This window comes from Magnolia sinica, chromosome 1 (genome assembly GCF_029962835.1).
Source record: "Magnolia sinica isolate HGM2019 chromosome 1, MsV1, whole genome shotgun sequence".
NCBI lineage: Eukaryota > Viridiplantae > Streptophyta > Magnoliopsida > Magnoliales > Magnoliaceae > Magnolia > Magnolia sinica.
Window position 1 is genome coordinate 2558701 of NC_080573.1, and position 16181 is coordinate 2574881.

A 16181-nucleotide genomic window follows, 5' to 3' on the forward strand; every position below is an offset into this window, starting at 1 on the left:
CAGACTAATTGAGCAAATGTTCTAACTATCTTCAATAAATGGAAGTAGTCCTAACTGACTCAAAACAACTACTAAATTTCGGTAAAGTTACGCTACTATTCTTCTGGGTCGGACGAGGACGGGGGTGCCTCCTCCCCTATGCTGTGGCAAATCAAGGCTCAGGAAGTGAAAAGGGTGATTTGGAGAGAGCTAATGGAGTCAATCAAGACTCAACTTCTGCTACAGCTCTAATAGGACAACAAAGGCAATTTATCGGTTGGAATACCTAGCCAAAGCTATTCAAGGGTCAGATCGCACCATCTAGGTCGATGTTTTGGATCCTAGAGGCAACTTAAATCTCATTGGTTATGTGGACTATATAGCATCCTTAGCAACTTTCTTTATCTGAAAAGCTTTGGAGAATGGAAAGAAATTAAGGTCTGCGGCCACAAAACTTAAAGGGTATGATCGATTGGTGGCAACAACACCAATTGGCCTATGAAAGGAAGGGAATGGAAAAGATTAATATTTGGGCTAAAATAAAGTTAAAAATGGACAGTAAAATATTGTCTCTTGATTATTATCAAACCTCATATAAAAATTTCAATTGCAACAATCTAATGATCAATCTGGACCCAAGTATATAAGATCAAATTTACAAATTGTTGACCTGTATTGATTTGCATGGGGATGAAGACGAATTGGTGGCTCATGTTACTACTGATGAAATGTGTTAAACATGAGTTGTTGAGGTTGCACTCACTCCATTCACTTGAGTAAACCAATACCCAGAACCAGATCCACTGGACATTAGTAGGTATTACTTTCTTGCTGTTACTCTTATCAAATCTTCTTCAATATATATATCAGGAAGAAGTATATGACACCCGGGTGCACTTATTCTATTTGTAATCTTTAGGTGGATAAATCTCCAAGCATCGACATACTCCTATACTCAGTTGGCTTTACTCCTTAGACTGTGTGCTTTTGGTATATAATCACAATCACATTCTCTATTTAAGAGATATCTAGTCACTTGCAACACCTTTCCACCAATCCAAACAGCCCCTCTAGTGTTTTAGAAATATTCATTTCTCATTTCATAGGCTGTTTTGGTCGTGCTCATGTTTCTTCAATGATTAATTTACCTGAGCTCATTGTTGTCATGTGTATTTCCAGAATTTATACAAGCGAAAAGACTAATGCCTCCTTTTTACTTACCCTCTCCCAGGATCCTTCAACAGCACTGAGCTGGTAGTCTCTTTTAAGCTACCAAGGTTCTCTGACATGTATACACCCTCTGTTGCCGGTGCTGATCCGAAACCAATTTATTCTAGAAGGCTAGTCCAGTTCACAAAGAGTGTCACCAAGTGGTTTACTCGTGATGGGGTTCTTGTGAAAGATCCATTCTGGAAAGATGTTATAAACTGATTGATGGTTTTGCTAAAGATTCTCGAAAAACTAAATGAATCCAAACAGACTATAGGTACTAATATACAAGGCATGATTGGCCAATCCGGTGAAGTGAGACAGTGACACCATTGCCTTGAAATTTTTGACAGTTTGAATCCTACCTATTTTACCAGAGCTCTTTGGAGGTTGCGTGATTTACAGTAAGCTATTCTCCAAACATGGTTGAAAAGAAAATTGAATCCATAATACATTTCTTCTAAAAAAAAAAAATTTAATATATATATAATGATATTAATAAACAAACACTTCGACACATAAGCAAATAGGGCATTATGATTCTCATCTAGTAAAAGAATATTGACAAAATAGTTGGTACAAAAATAGTATCAAGCACAATGCACATCTTCAGTTAAAATTGTATGACAAGACTCATTGAAGATCATATTACATAGAGGTGCCATGGTTGGAGATGGGTTTTGGAAAATGAAATTTGGAAATGGGTTGGAGGTGATGTTGAGTAAGATGAATTTGGGTTGGATGTGAGAAAGAAGAGATGGGTGTTTGTTGGAGGAAAGGGATTTGAGAGTGGGTTTGAAGAAAGGGGATTTGGGAATGGAGTTTGGAGTGATTGAGTGAATGGGTTTTGAATGTGTTTGAGAGTAAATGAATGAATGAAGTGGGATTTTGGTGAGTGGGTTTTGGGAGTGAAAGAGAGTGTGGGTGAATGGTGTTGGATTTTGTGAATGGGTGTTGAGAGGGGATGGGTCTTGTGAAGGAGAAAAAGATGGGTTTGAGGATGGGAGAGTGAGAGTAATGGAGTGGGAGTAGAGGGAATGGCTCTAAGTATCCCCAAATAGCAAGAAAAATGGGCCCCACACGTGTGTACATAGAGAAGAGAGAGGTGGCCACCCATTTTTTATCCCGGGCGGGGGCCACGCCGTTGGGCGGGGTCAGCGGGCGGGGTCATGTGGTCGGGCAGGCGGGGTCATGTGGCCGAGCAGGTCGTGTGGGCGGGGTCCCGCCAAGCCTCTGCATTGCGGGCATGGCCCACTTTATTTGATGTTTCCCGGGGGCCGGTAAGGCCCCCCGGAATGTGCCATATATGATTTTGGGGTAGGAGAAGCTAGTCTACGTAATGGGCCTGTTTCACTATTTTTGGTACATTTTCATTCTCCCCTTCTCTTTATCCCCAAATGGGTCGAAACTATCAAATTTGGCCCGATATTCGCTCGTTTAGTATAGGACAATGGTTTCGACCATCAAATCTTTCAGTCTCCGGCTCGTTTTTTCAATGTCCTGGAAAAACTAAAGGATAAAGTGTTGGTAGGTGAAGATTTTAAGGGGACAGGTGGGGGAGAGGAATTTGGACTTAGGCCAGTTTGGCCAGTGATATTAAATTGTACTAAATGAGATTACAATGTCAATCCCAGCTTAAGATTGGGAATGACATGTCTGAAATGAGTGTGGGATGTGATTAAAATTAATTTTATAGGCTTTGAAAAATGAGCCTTGTGTTGGAAGGTGTGAGATGGGATTTCCAAATCCCGTGATGATGAAATTCCAAGTGTAATTTGAAAGGAAATTACGGGATTTACCTTTAATTGCATGCATCCCAAACATGGTATTGGAAAAACATGGGGTACAGACAATCCAGGGACAATACCTTACACATGCATTTATTGTTGCTCTTATAATTCCATTCACCCTAATCTCACCTATTTCAGTTGGTCCAATGGGCCCTTAGGAATTAGGTGGACTGGACTAGCTAAACTTCCTAATTAGGTGGACTCTCGGATCTCATTCGCTAACGTTACTACTCCCTCTCGCTACCGAACCCTAACGCCTTAGAAGTCCTACCCTCCGTCTACAATTGTCGGCTCAAAGCTTGTGATGGTTCCTAGCATTCAAAGTCTTTGTCGCGTTTCCTCATAGTCCATGGCCCAATTAATTCCAAACCATTGCTCTGATACCATCTTGTAATGCCCTGAAAATCGAGGGTCGTGCATACACTCGACTCGCAAGTTCCCGGGTGTCACTTATAATCAATTTTATTATTTTATGATTAATTAGACTTAAATGCGTAACATGGAATTTCTTGGAACATGAAACACAACCACAACTAGTCTACTGAAATGAAATAGGCTAAATATATATACATGCCTAAAAGAATGCAAAAGGGTCGCACAAGGTGTTGCCCAAAAAAATCATAAAATATGTCCAAAATGAATAATAGGCTGAGTCCAACACCCAGCGATCCGAATCTATCTACTACGCCGGTGGAGAACCGTTCATCAGTTGGAAGTTAGAGAACTCGTCCTCCTCCTCGAGGCTCGCATCGCCAGGCTCCACGTAATCTGTATCACCTGCATCTACGAGCGAGTCTGGTTGGTGTTTTAAAACACCGTCCCAGAGTGGGAGTGAGTGATCAACTCAGTGGGTACTATTAGTCTTAAGTTGTAACAAGTATCAGTTATAATAAGAATTTAATGAAAAATAATTATTCATAAATGCCTAACTAATCTTATTAATGCGTATGCATGACAGATGATATGATGCATGTCCTCGCCATAACACTCCCTCGAGCGACTCCATCTAACGATCACGTATGACTAACACTCCCTCAGAGCGACTTCAACTGCCGAGTCGCCAACCTAGCTAGTGCGATGCAATGATCATGTTAGCCAAGTTCTTAGTTAATTCCATTCACCCAACAGGTTGAGAAATCTGATACACCCCACGTATCAATGCCCTAAACTGGTTGCGAGGCCAAAGCCCCCCAACGTGTGAGGCCGAGACCCCGCGATCCTTGATCCTGTTGGGTTTCCCCCATCCCCGACTTCAAGCACATGAGGGTGTTGAAATGTGGGATCACTCGCGGTCACTACGGGGATACGCGTTACCCCAGTGTAGGCCGACAGCTCGGACAGTGTCCCATTCCACCATGCCGGGCTCACGAGAGTGTGGATCAATATTTCATTCATTATCGATGGGCTACAACGATGGTAGGGTGTTCCAGATTCCATACATAAGCGAGCAAACATGGTTAACAAACATGGTTGGACAATAAATAGACCAGACCGTACGAGTCAAGCAAGCATGTAACGGAAGATATCGAGCGCAAGAGGCCCATGTAGTCGAACTACTGTCGCCCATGCGCACCCGCCCAAACCCATGAGTTTAGCCCTAGATAGCCCTACCAATGGGGCTGCCGTCTCTCCTCATATTTCTTAACCACCCAAGGGTTTGAGAACGAATCATAACATGCCCACCATCAAGGTTATCAACTAGCATAATAGTATTATGTTTACAGACATCTCAACATATGATTCAAATACTCCTAACAAGCAAGATACAACATCATGAATAAAGTGCATGTGGGTGGTGTGGATTAGGGAGGAAGTTAAGCACTTCTTATACCTCAACGGATCAAATACACAAGAGTAATGAATTATGCACACTATGAAGCAACACATATGAGAAGAAATTAAACAACCATGAGCATGTAATCATCCATATACTAAAACATGTGAGGGGAAAGATCAACATCAAATGAGAACTAAACATGCAATCCATACAATTCCAACAAACATACCATTCCTAGGTTTGCTCTAGATTCTTCATTTCAACATCCCACACAAACAAAATCATTAAACTCCTACTATAATTAGTGCTAGGCCACATAAGGATAATAGTCCACACCTATGAATCGTTGAGATCTTGTAAACGACCTAGGAGGGTGGATTTGGGGTCGATCGGCCGAAATCCCTAAAGCACACATTTGCATGTTAGAATCCCATGCAAAACCTCCCTCAACATGAGGGATTCCAAAAAAAAATGAGAGATTTACTTACCCAATCGGCGGATAAGGGTTCTCCCGTTTGTGGATTATGGATTTTCTTGAGGGAGAGGTAGGGTTTTGCAAGATGGGACTCCATTAGGCCCCACTTTGATCTATGGCCCACCTTCACTCTCCTTCACTCTCTCTTTCTCTCCTTGTTCTCTCTCTTCTCTCTTTACTCTCTCCCTCTTTCTCTCTTTCTCCCCTTTGAAGATGGAAAATCGTATGGGAAGAGGGGTGCCCCAAATGAGGCCCTTTTATAATGCCAGATTTGGTGCCAATGGCCCCAAGTGTTGGGTTTTTACTATACTAACCCTATGGGAGGGTTTTTCTAGCCTCTAGGGCCCACTATGGGGTGTACAAGTCAATATACACCGTTGGATAGTTGGCCCTAATGATGATCTACGTATGTATATGATCGGCCCGCCATTTGGATGCGTCGATTGACAGATATGATTAGAAGTCTGTTCAACGATCACCAATGATCGATCGGGGCCGCGACTATATGGATATGAGAAGGGAAATATCCTTACTCCACGTGTGAAGTTTGGTCATAAACCGACGGTCCAAAATCCACAACTTTGCACCTAGTTCACTTAAGTTTCAGCTTCTTCCCTTAGGGTATTTACACTTCTCATGCACTCGTCCTTTAGATCAAGTTAAGCGGTTATGAACAGTACCCAGGTCTGACTCCCGCGATGGACGTCAAGCTCAGTAAGAGGAATATTATTCTATAGTTTTGGTACTAGCGGCCCACTAACGAGCGGTCTAGAGCTTGTTCGGAAAATCAAGGCATTTCTGGAATGAATTTGGTAGTGAGATTTCTCGTGGGCAATGATTAGGGTTTGGATTAACTATGTTCATAGTGTGGCCTATTTATAATTAGTGAAAGTAGAGATTTACTCATGATTACTCTAAACCATCAGTTTTAGGCTAAATGAGTAACGGGGTTGATTTGGTCTATTAGCTAAGATCTGGGCTTTATCTGACTCAGTTTCGGTTAGATCTTTAATTTGGTTATGATCGTCTTAATTAGTTAGCAATGGGCTGGTTAGATTTGGGCCCTATGTGAGTAAATCATGGGGCTACACCTGATGTTCAAGTAATCGGGCGGATTTGTTGGCTTCCTACGGTTGATTAATAGGACTTATGCAGTTCTTTACTAGTACCAACGCTGTATAAACTAACATTGAGTGCTAATGATAATTAAGTGGTATTATAAGTTAATTAATAAAAAAAATTTCAAGAATTTTTGGAAATCCAAAACAATGAAAATCTAGGATGTTACATTAGCCCCAGGGTGGTCCCACCAACGAGACCACCCTCACTCTCCTCATTTTCCTGACCAACCCAAGAGTTGTTAATCATCCATAACATGCTAAAAATCAGCGTTATCAACTAACATAGGCGATATCGTGTATCCATATTCCTCACATACAATCTAGATTTTTCTACAAGCAAGCTAACAATCATAATGAACAAGGTGCATGTGTGGTGTGTGGGTTAGTGAGGATGTTAAACATCTCATATACCGCATGGAATCAATGCACAATAGTAATGAATCATACATACTATGAAGTAACCCGATATGGAAAAATCAAACAAGACATGAGCATATAATCATCCATACACAAAATCATGTGAGAGGCAAGAACAACATCATATGAGAACCAAACATACAATTCCAACAAACACACAATTCGTAGGGTTTCTCTAGATTCTCTAAATACATTATCCAAACAATCACAATCATTAGACTCGTACTACAATTGGTGCTAGGCCACCTAAGGATAATAGTCCGCACCTTAAGAGGGGATTTCCATTAAGTGTTAGGTTTTTACTATACTAGACCTATGAGAGGGTTTTTCTAAGCTCTAGGGCCCACTATGGGGTGTACATATTACTTGCATAAGTGAAGCTCTCTCAAGGATCAACATTCATAAACAAGCTAAGCTCACAACAAGCAAAGCTCACAAGTACAATGATCAATCTTGAATACAAGAACTGCTCACAAGACAAGACTCAAGCTGCAAGACTTCAAGAAGAGTACAAGGCAGTTTGTAAAGAACTCAAGACTTCAAGGCTCATACTTCAAGGTCACTAGTTCCTAATGTTTCAATGTCCTTACTTCATGGTTGAGGTTTGACTGACCATAGGTTGACCTTAGAAGTAGGTCATTTTGGATACATAAATCGAATGTTTATTTTACATAAGTTTGGTCTGTTCTTCGACTAGTCCTAGGCCCTCTTCGACTAGTCCTAGAGTTGCTTCGACCAGTCTAAGAAATTCCTCGATCAGTCGTGAGTTTGTTACAATTTTCGGATAAAATCTGTTAGGCTTCGACTAGTCCAGGAATCTGTTCGACCAGTCGAAGGAACAGTGTCGACTGCATCTTCGACCAGTCGAAAAACTTCGACTCAAAATCCAGCGTTGTTTTTCAGGTTCTTCGACCAGTCGAAGGTGACCTACGACCAGTCAAAGGAGACCTTCGACCAGTCGTAGAACGGTCAAAACTTATCGCGCCTAATTTTTCAAATATTTGTTATTGCTTCGATTAGTCGAAGAGCTCCCTAGACCAGTCGAAGACGCGATCTGCTCACCTATAAATAGTGCACGAATCTCAGAAGAAATTATCGAATTAATTAATCCATTCAAGCCAATCTTCGTCGAACTTTTGAGAGATAATTCTATGCTCCATCTAAGCTAAGTGTGCTTATTTAATATTCTCTTTCCTTAGCTTTATTTAATTGATTTTGTTTCTGTTATTCCAATCTAATTTGATAAGAGGAATTGTTATTCCCTTTCTTTGGAATCAAAATCAATTAAGGCAAGCCCTATTTGGTTTACTTTAAAATCTATTAGAATTAGAACCATTGTAATCGAGTACTGGACATTGAACTTGGACATTCAATCATTTACTTTGATTTGGTTCTATCGGGCTGCTACAACGAAGGAGATAATCAGGTATTGTACATTTAATTGTAAATTCCTTTCTGTTTTGGTTTCTTTCAAGATTTGCCAGAAAAATCTTGTTGTATTGGTTATCTGAGGAGAGCCAGGAAAACTCAGAAGTGGGATTTTTAATTGTGTAAGCCCACAGACAAAGACACAATTGTAAAGGTTTTGGGTGAACCTGGGAAAACCTATTTTGTTAGTGAACGCTAATATCCCCTGTGTGAGGATATTAGGAGTGGAGTAGCATTCTGTGTGGCTGTTGTTTAACAGTTGGTAAACACACAGGCGAACCACTATAATCCCTTGTGTTGTGGTTGAATGATTTATTCTTCGATCTTTAATTATTCTTTTGTGGGATGTATATATGGTGGTGAATGTTGTAATCATTTAATTCAAGCATTGTGAGAATTTTGTAATAGTTTAGAATTTATTTTCTGCTATTCCTTTATCACTTGATATTCAATTTTCTTTAAAAGTTGTTCCAGCAAGGTTGCCTGCCATTTTTATGGTGTATAGTCCCTAGAACAATACATTTGTGATTACAATTTATTTTAATTCAATTTGTTTTATTTCTCTATTCCTCTTCGGTTTGAGATTTAATACAAAGATCTTTCTTGAAATAAGGTTGTCCTACCATAAACTCGGCTTTTGGTGTAAGGTTGTCCTTAGAACACCATTTGTATCAACCTCTCAATATCTGAATTTTGAGATTATTTTACTTACTTGCATTGTGATTTATTTTGGCTATCATATTCTTTTTAATTCATTGTTATAAGTTTTATTTGGCATTGTCCTATTCACCCCCTCTAGGACATATAGCTAGGCCTTTTCAAGTGGTATCAGAGCCTAATAGCTCTTTTTTATTCTTGGATTTAATTCCTAAGCTAACGATTTAAGCTATTTAAGATGTCAAATTTTGATAGCCTTTCAGTCACTAGGCCTCCACCCTTTGATGGCTCCAACTATGCCTATTGGAAAGCCAGAATGAGGATCTTCCTCAAATCAATGGATGAGAGTGTGTGGCAAGCCACAACAACTGAATGGAAACCTCCTATCATGGAAGTTACTGGGGTTGATGGTTCAAAATCTATGAAAGTCACACCATATTACCAATGGACCACTCTTCAGAAAAGTGAGAGTAGTGCAAATGCTAAAGCACTAAATGCAATTACTTGCGCACTATCACCGGATGAGTTCAAAAGAATCATTTCCTGTGATACTGCAAAGCAAGCTTGGGATATATTAGAAATGACACACGAGGGTACTACAATTGTCAAAAAATCTAAAGTCCAACTCCTCACCAGATTTGAAGAAATTCATATGGAGGAAAATGAAATGTTTATGGACTTTTACACTAGATTGAATGACATTGTAAACTCAATGTGGGGTCTTGGCGATAAAATCCCAGAAAGTAAAGTGTGTGCAAAAATATTACGCTCACTTCCTGAACGGTTCAATTCTAAAGTAACCGCGATCCAAGAACTTCGTGATACGGATAATATGAGGGTAGAAGAACTAGTTGGTTCTCTACAAACCTACGAGTTAAACTTTAAAGCTCCTAAAGGTAAATCTATCGCACTAAAATCTTCTAAATGTAATTCAGAAGAAAATTCTAATTCAGAAGATGATATGGCTCTTTTAGCTAAGAAATTTTACAAGATTTTCAAAAGTAAGAAAATGGTTGATTTTCAAAAATCAAATGATAAAAAGAAGTTTAGACCCAAATCTCGAAAATCTTTGAAAGATAGTCAATGTTACAACTGTCAAGAATATGGGCACTTAGCAAATAGATGTCCTAAAAGGGACAAACCTAAGAAGAAGGGTATGTTGGCTACATGGGATGAATCATCTGATTCTGAAGGTTCTTCTGAATCAGAAGATTCTGAAACTGAGTCGGGCAATGAGGTTAAAGCTCTTATGACACTAGCCAAATTCACATTTTCAGATAATGACTTAATAAGTGAAGAAAATCTAAGTAGTGAATGTGAAAATGAAGATGATCTTCAAGATGCTTACAATGCCCTATATAAGGAGTGTTGTAAAATTGTTGTCAAACTTAAACTTCAAAAAGAAAAGTTTTCTAAACTCAAAAAATGTTTTGAATCACATGTCTTAGAAAAATCACAAATTTCAGATTGTTTTGAAAAATCAAAATGCGATTTGGAATTCAAAAACTCCCTAATTATTGATTTAAAATCTGAAATTGAGAAACTTAAAACTGAAGTATCTTCTCTTTTGAGTCTAAAGGACACATGGAAATATGCCCAAGGTGATCCAAAGTTAGAGAAACTTTTATCCGGATCAAGAAAATGTGGCGATCGATCCAGGTTGGGCTATGATAAAAATCTACCTCCTAAACAAAAGTATACTCCTATGTTTGTTAAAGGAGAGTACTCAAACTCAAAAGTGAAAAGTACTTATCAAGATTTTTCTAGAAATTCAAAAACTTTTCAAAAACCTAGAAGCAGCCATGTCAACTTTAATCAGAAACGAAATCCACTAGCTGAAAAGATAGTTGATTTACTCAAGGAGCTCTTAAAATCTAACTCTATAGGTCATTCCAATAAATATACATAAAAGAAGACCAACTATGTTCCTAAACCCAAAACAGTTATGAAATGGGTTCCTAAAGTTACCTGCTTGGTTGCTCACACTACTTTCAAAGCAACAAGTCATTCAAAGTGGTACCTAGACAGTGGATGCTCCAGGCATATGACAGGTGACAAAGCTTTATTCACGGATCTGAAAGATATGACTGATGGTTCAGTCACATTTGGTGATGGTAGCAACTGCAAGATTATAGGCCAAGGTATGGTTCAACTTTTTAATCTTCCTGTATTTAAAAATATTTTATATGTTGAAGGCTTAAAACATAACTTGTTTAGTATATCTCAAATATGTGATAATAACCATAATGTTCGGTTTTCTAATCAAAGCTGTGAGATACTAAACAATAAGGGTTCTGTAATATTAACTGGATGTAGAACGTCTGAAAATTGCTATATTATTAGCGAATCCAGCTCATCTAATCAAACATGTTACATGGTCCATACAGACGAGACGATTTATGGCACAAACGTCTTGGACATGTACATTATCAAAATTTATATAGATTGAGCAAACGAGAACTTATAAGAGGTTTACCCAAACTTTAGAAATTAGATAAAATATGTGGTAAGTGCCAGAGACAAACAAACAAAGAACTCACACAAAAGGTGAATTCAAATACCACATCAAAACCACTCGAAGTTCTCCACATGGATCTGATAGGACCTACCAACAGAAAGTCGTGGTGGGAAAAAGTATATCCTTGTAATAGTTGATGACTTTACCGATTCACTTGGGTAGTCTTCTTAAGGGATAAATCTGAAACCCTTGAAGAAGTAAGAAAATTTTTCAAAAGGATTCAAACTGAAAAATCTTCTCAAATCAGTAAAATTCGTAGTGATCATGGATCTGAATTTGAGAATAATAATTTTGAGAAGTTCTGTACCGACCAAGGAATATTACAGGAATTCTCTGCTCCCAAAACTCCACAACAAAATGGAATTGTAGAAAGAAAGAATAAGGTGCTTCAAGAAATGGCTAATGTCATGTTGAATAGCATGAAGCTCTCTAAAAATCTTTGGGTCAAAGAGTCAACACACTTGCTATATTATTAACCGAGTCTACACTAGCAAAGATAATAATAAAACGGCTTACGAATTGTGGTTCAATAAAAAGCCTACTGTTAAATACTTTCGAGTTTTTGGCAGCAAGTGCTATATTTTACGTGATCGTGAAAATTTGAGAAAATTCGATACGAAGAGTGATGAAGGTGTTTTTCTAGGATATTCCTTAAACAGTCGAGCTTATAGGGTTCTGAACAAAAGGACTGATGTGATTCAAGAATCCATTAATGTTGTTATTGATGATCACTTAAACACGCCGATTTCTAATTCAGATAATGATGAAGTACTAATCATTGATAAACTTGATACTTCATCGAATCAGACTGATTCTGAGTTGAGGACTATTAAAGATCATCCAACCACACAAATTCTTGAAAACCCTCTCACCGGTGTTCGCACCCGTAGACAACTTGAGTATATATATAATTATGTATGTTTTACATCCCAAATAGAACCATCTAACGTAAAAGAAGCTCTTGCTGATGAGAACTAGATTGTTGCGATGCAAGAAGAACTCAACCAATTCGTAAGAAATGATGTTTGGTATCTCGTACCAAGACCTAAAGATAAACACATCATTGGAACAAAATGGATTTTTAAAAATAAGTCTGACGAGTATGGAAATATAATTAGAAACAAGGCTAGACTAGTGGTACAAGGTTATACTCAAATTGAAGGGATTGATTTTGATGAAACTTTTGCACCAGTAGCACATCTTGAATCTATCAGACTATTTATATCCATTGCATGTTTTAGAAAGATAAAGATCTATCAGATGGATGTAAAAAGTGCTTTTTTAAATGGCGATTTACATGAAGAAGTCTATGTTGAACAGCCAATGGGATTTGAAGATTCCAAAAATACTGATCATGTATATCGGCTTAAAAAGGCACTTTATGGATTAAAACAAGCACCTAGGGCATGGTATGAGAAACTAACGAAATTTCTTTTAAGTCATAATTTTCAAATGGGATCAGTTGATAAAACTCTGTTTGTTAAGAAACATAATGATCATATCTTAATGGTGCGATTTATATTGATGATATCATTTATGGATCAACTTGTACTGACTTGACTACTGAGTTTGCAGATTTGATGAAATCACAGTTCGAAATGAGCATGGTTGGGGAATTGACTTATTTCCTTGGATTGCAAGTAAAGCAACAACTTGAAGGAATATTCATTTCTCAATCTAAGTATGCTTTGAATCTAATCAAGAGATTTGGATTTGAGAATGGCAAGAATTTTGATACTCCTATGAGTACTACCCTGAAACTCTCAAAAGACTCTAATGGTAAAAATGTTGACTCAAAACTTTATCGGAGTATGATTGGTAGTTTGTTATATTTAAGCTGCTAGTAGACCTAATATTTCTCTAAGTGTTGGTATTTGCGCAAGATATCAATCGATCCAAAAGAATCTCACTTGATTCTTTGTCAAGCGAATTATTAGATATGTCGCAAATATTGTAAATCTCGGTCTCTGGTATCCTCATGAGACCGGTGTCCAATTAGCTAGGTACTCGGATGCTGAGGCTGATAATCTAGATGATAGAAAATCAACCGGTGGTGGTTGTTTTTATATTGAAAATTGTCTAGTTTCTGGTTTAGTAAGAAACAAAATTCTATATCACTTTCAACAACTGAGTATATCGCAGCTAGTAATGCATGTACACAGCTTGTTTGGATGCAACGAATGCTAAGTGATTATGGAATTAAACAAGATTCTATGTTATTACATTGTGATAATTCCAGTGCGATAAATATTTCAAAAAATCCTATTCAGCATTCTCGTACTAAGCACATTGACATTAGATTTCATTATATAAGGGAATTAGTAGAAGAAAAAGTTATATCTCTAGAATATATTCCTACCGAAGATCAACGAGCTGACATTTTCACAAAACCTCTCGATAAAAGCAGGTTCAAAAAGATGAAATTTGATCTTGGCATGTGCATTTTAAAATGATTATTTATGCCTACTTGTATTATAGTGTATATATTTGCTAGATTGAATTCCAATTTTTGTATAATTTGCAAGAAATATGAATTTTTGGTCATTCTTCGACCTGTCGTGAGTATACTCGACCTGTCGACCTACGACCAGTCGTAGAACTCGTGAATCACTTAAAATTGGGGATTTTTGCTTTCTTCCTCATTTCGGTTTTCTTCTCTAAGGAGCCGTGCTTCGACTTGTCGAACCCATCTTTCATGTTCTTCAAGGTTAGTGTTCCAAATCACGTTTTTCTTGCAGATTTGTGTCTAGATTGTTTTCTTTTCAAGCTTTAAGCTTTCTATTTTGAATTTCATTGAGATTTGGAGTTTGGATTTTAAAAAATTTGTTTTGAGTAAACCCACTTCTCAATCCTTTGCAACTTCTTAATTCCTTGATATCCTTGTTGCAAATGGCTTCTAGAGGTAGAAAAACTACTTCCCGTGGTCCTTCTTCTTCCTCCAGATCGACCGTTATCTCTAAGCATCATCTTCTTGTTCCCAATGATGATCCATCATATGTTAGGGACATTAGATTACGTAATGTTATTGTTGAACATCCTGTTGATGTTAATCATATTGCACCTTTTGACATCCTTCCTATGCTTGAAGCTGTAGGTTGGGTTAACTTATTACATTGGGGTGGGCCTGCATACCGGTCCATTGCCCAATCCATGTTTACATGTATTAGTGCTTTCTCACAGGATAATTTAACTTTTAAAATATCTACTAGAGAAGGGCCTTTTGACATTGATCGTCATTTAATTTCAGCCCTTATGGACATTCCTGTGAATGATGAGGATATTTCTATCCATAACTTAATTGATAAACCCTCAATGTCAGAAAACGCATGCTCACTAGAGACTTGTGCAATATGGATGTTCAATGGACTCAAAAGGAAATGCGCTTCCCTGAAGGTATTTGTTACCCAAATACGAAATTCTCTACAAAATCTTTGTGTCTAATCGTATCCTCGTTCGGGTAATAAAACGACTTGACTTCGTTTATGGTTCGTGTTATCCATGCTATTTCCAATGGTACTCGGAGATTTGTTTACCATCCTTAATCTGTCATTTCATTCTTGATTTAGACTCCATCCTGGTCATAGTGACATTCCTTTTGCCTATTTAATGATTGTATTAGCTACACATATGTTAGTTGATATGCGGTTGATGAGGCACCAATCCATCATCTGATCTTCAACAATACTAATATCAATAAGATGAAGCTGGATCTACTTCCTGAACAAGGTGGTGGTGGTGGTGGTCATGAAGAAGCTGCTGATGACATTAATATGGATGACATTTTTGAGGAACTAGATTCTGACTCAACAAATAATCCAGATTTTGAACCATCTGATGTTGATGCACGTCTGAGTGCATTAGAGGGTAAAGTTGAGAATATAAATGTAAAGTTGAAAACTATGTCTGTTGCTCATGATTTACAATTCAAGTACATGCGCAAATATCTTAGGCGATTCAACAAAGGCATGCACCAACTTGATCCCTCTATTCCTGTTCCATCAACTGGTTCTGGTTCTGACTAGTTTATATGAGACTTCTGGTCTGTAATAACTTTATAACTTAGCACTTGGTTGACTGATTTTGAGTTGGATACTATCTATGTTTTATGCTGGATATTTATTTTATGTGAAGCTATGCTGAGTATCTCTATCACTGTTTTGCTATACTCTCATAACTCCTCATGTTTACTCTCATATATCCCTTTATTTAGTTCTCCTTTGTCATATTGTGACAAAAAGGGAGAGAATGGTTTGTTCTTAACGATGTGATTGTGAGAGGAGTAGCATTGGTTATGTTACTCAGGGGGAGTATGTTTGAACTAGTTGAATGAAACTGGTTGAATGTTGAATATTGAATATTGATTTGCATGCAAGCCAGTTTATATGACCTGGTTCATAACAGTTGTTTTACTTTATGTTTATCTTGGTTATGTGTTTTGTCACTAATTTAACAAAGGGGGAGATTGTAAGTGCTATAGTTTATATCCCTGTCTGTTGTCAAATTTGTGGTGCCAAAATCACTGTTATATATAACTTGCATAAGTGAAGCTCTCTCAAGGATCAACATTCATAAACAAGCTAAACTCACAACAAGCAAAGCTCACAAGTACAAGGATCAATCTTGAATGCAAGAACTGCTCACAAGACAAGACTCAAGCTGCAAGACTTCAAGAAGAGTACAAGGCAGTTTGTAAAGAACTCAAGACTTCAAGGCTCATACTTCAAGGTCACTAGTTCCTAATGTTTCAATGTCCTTACTTCATGATTAAGGTTTGACTGACCTTAGGTTGACCTTAGAAGTAGGTCACTTT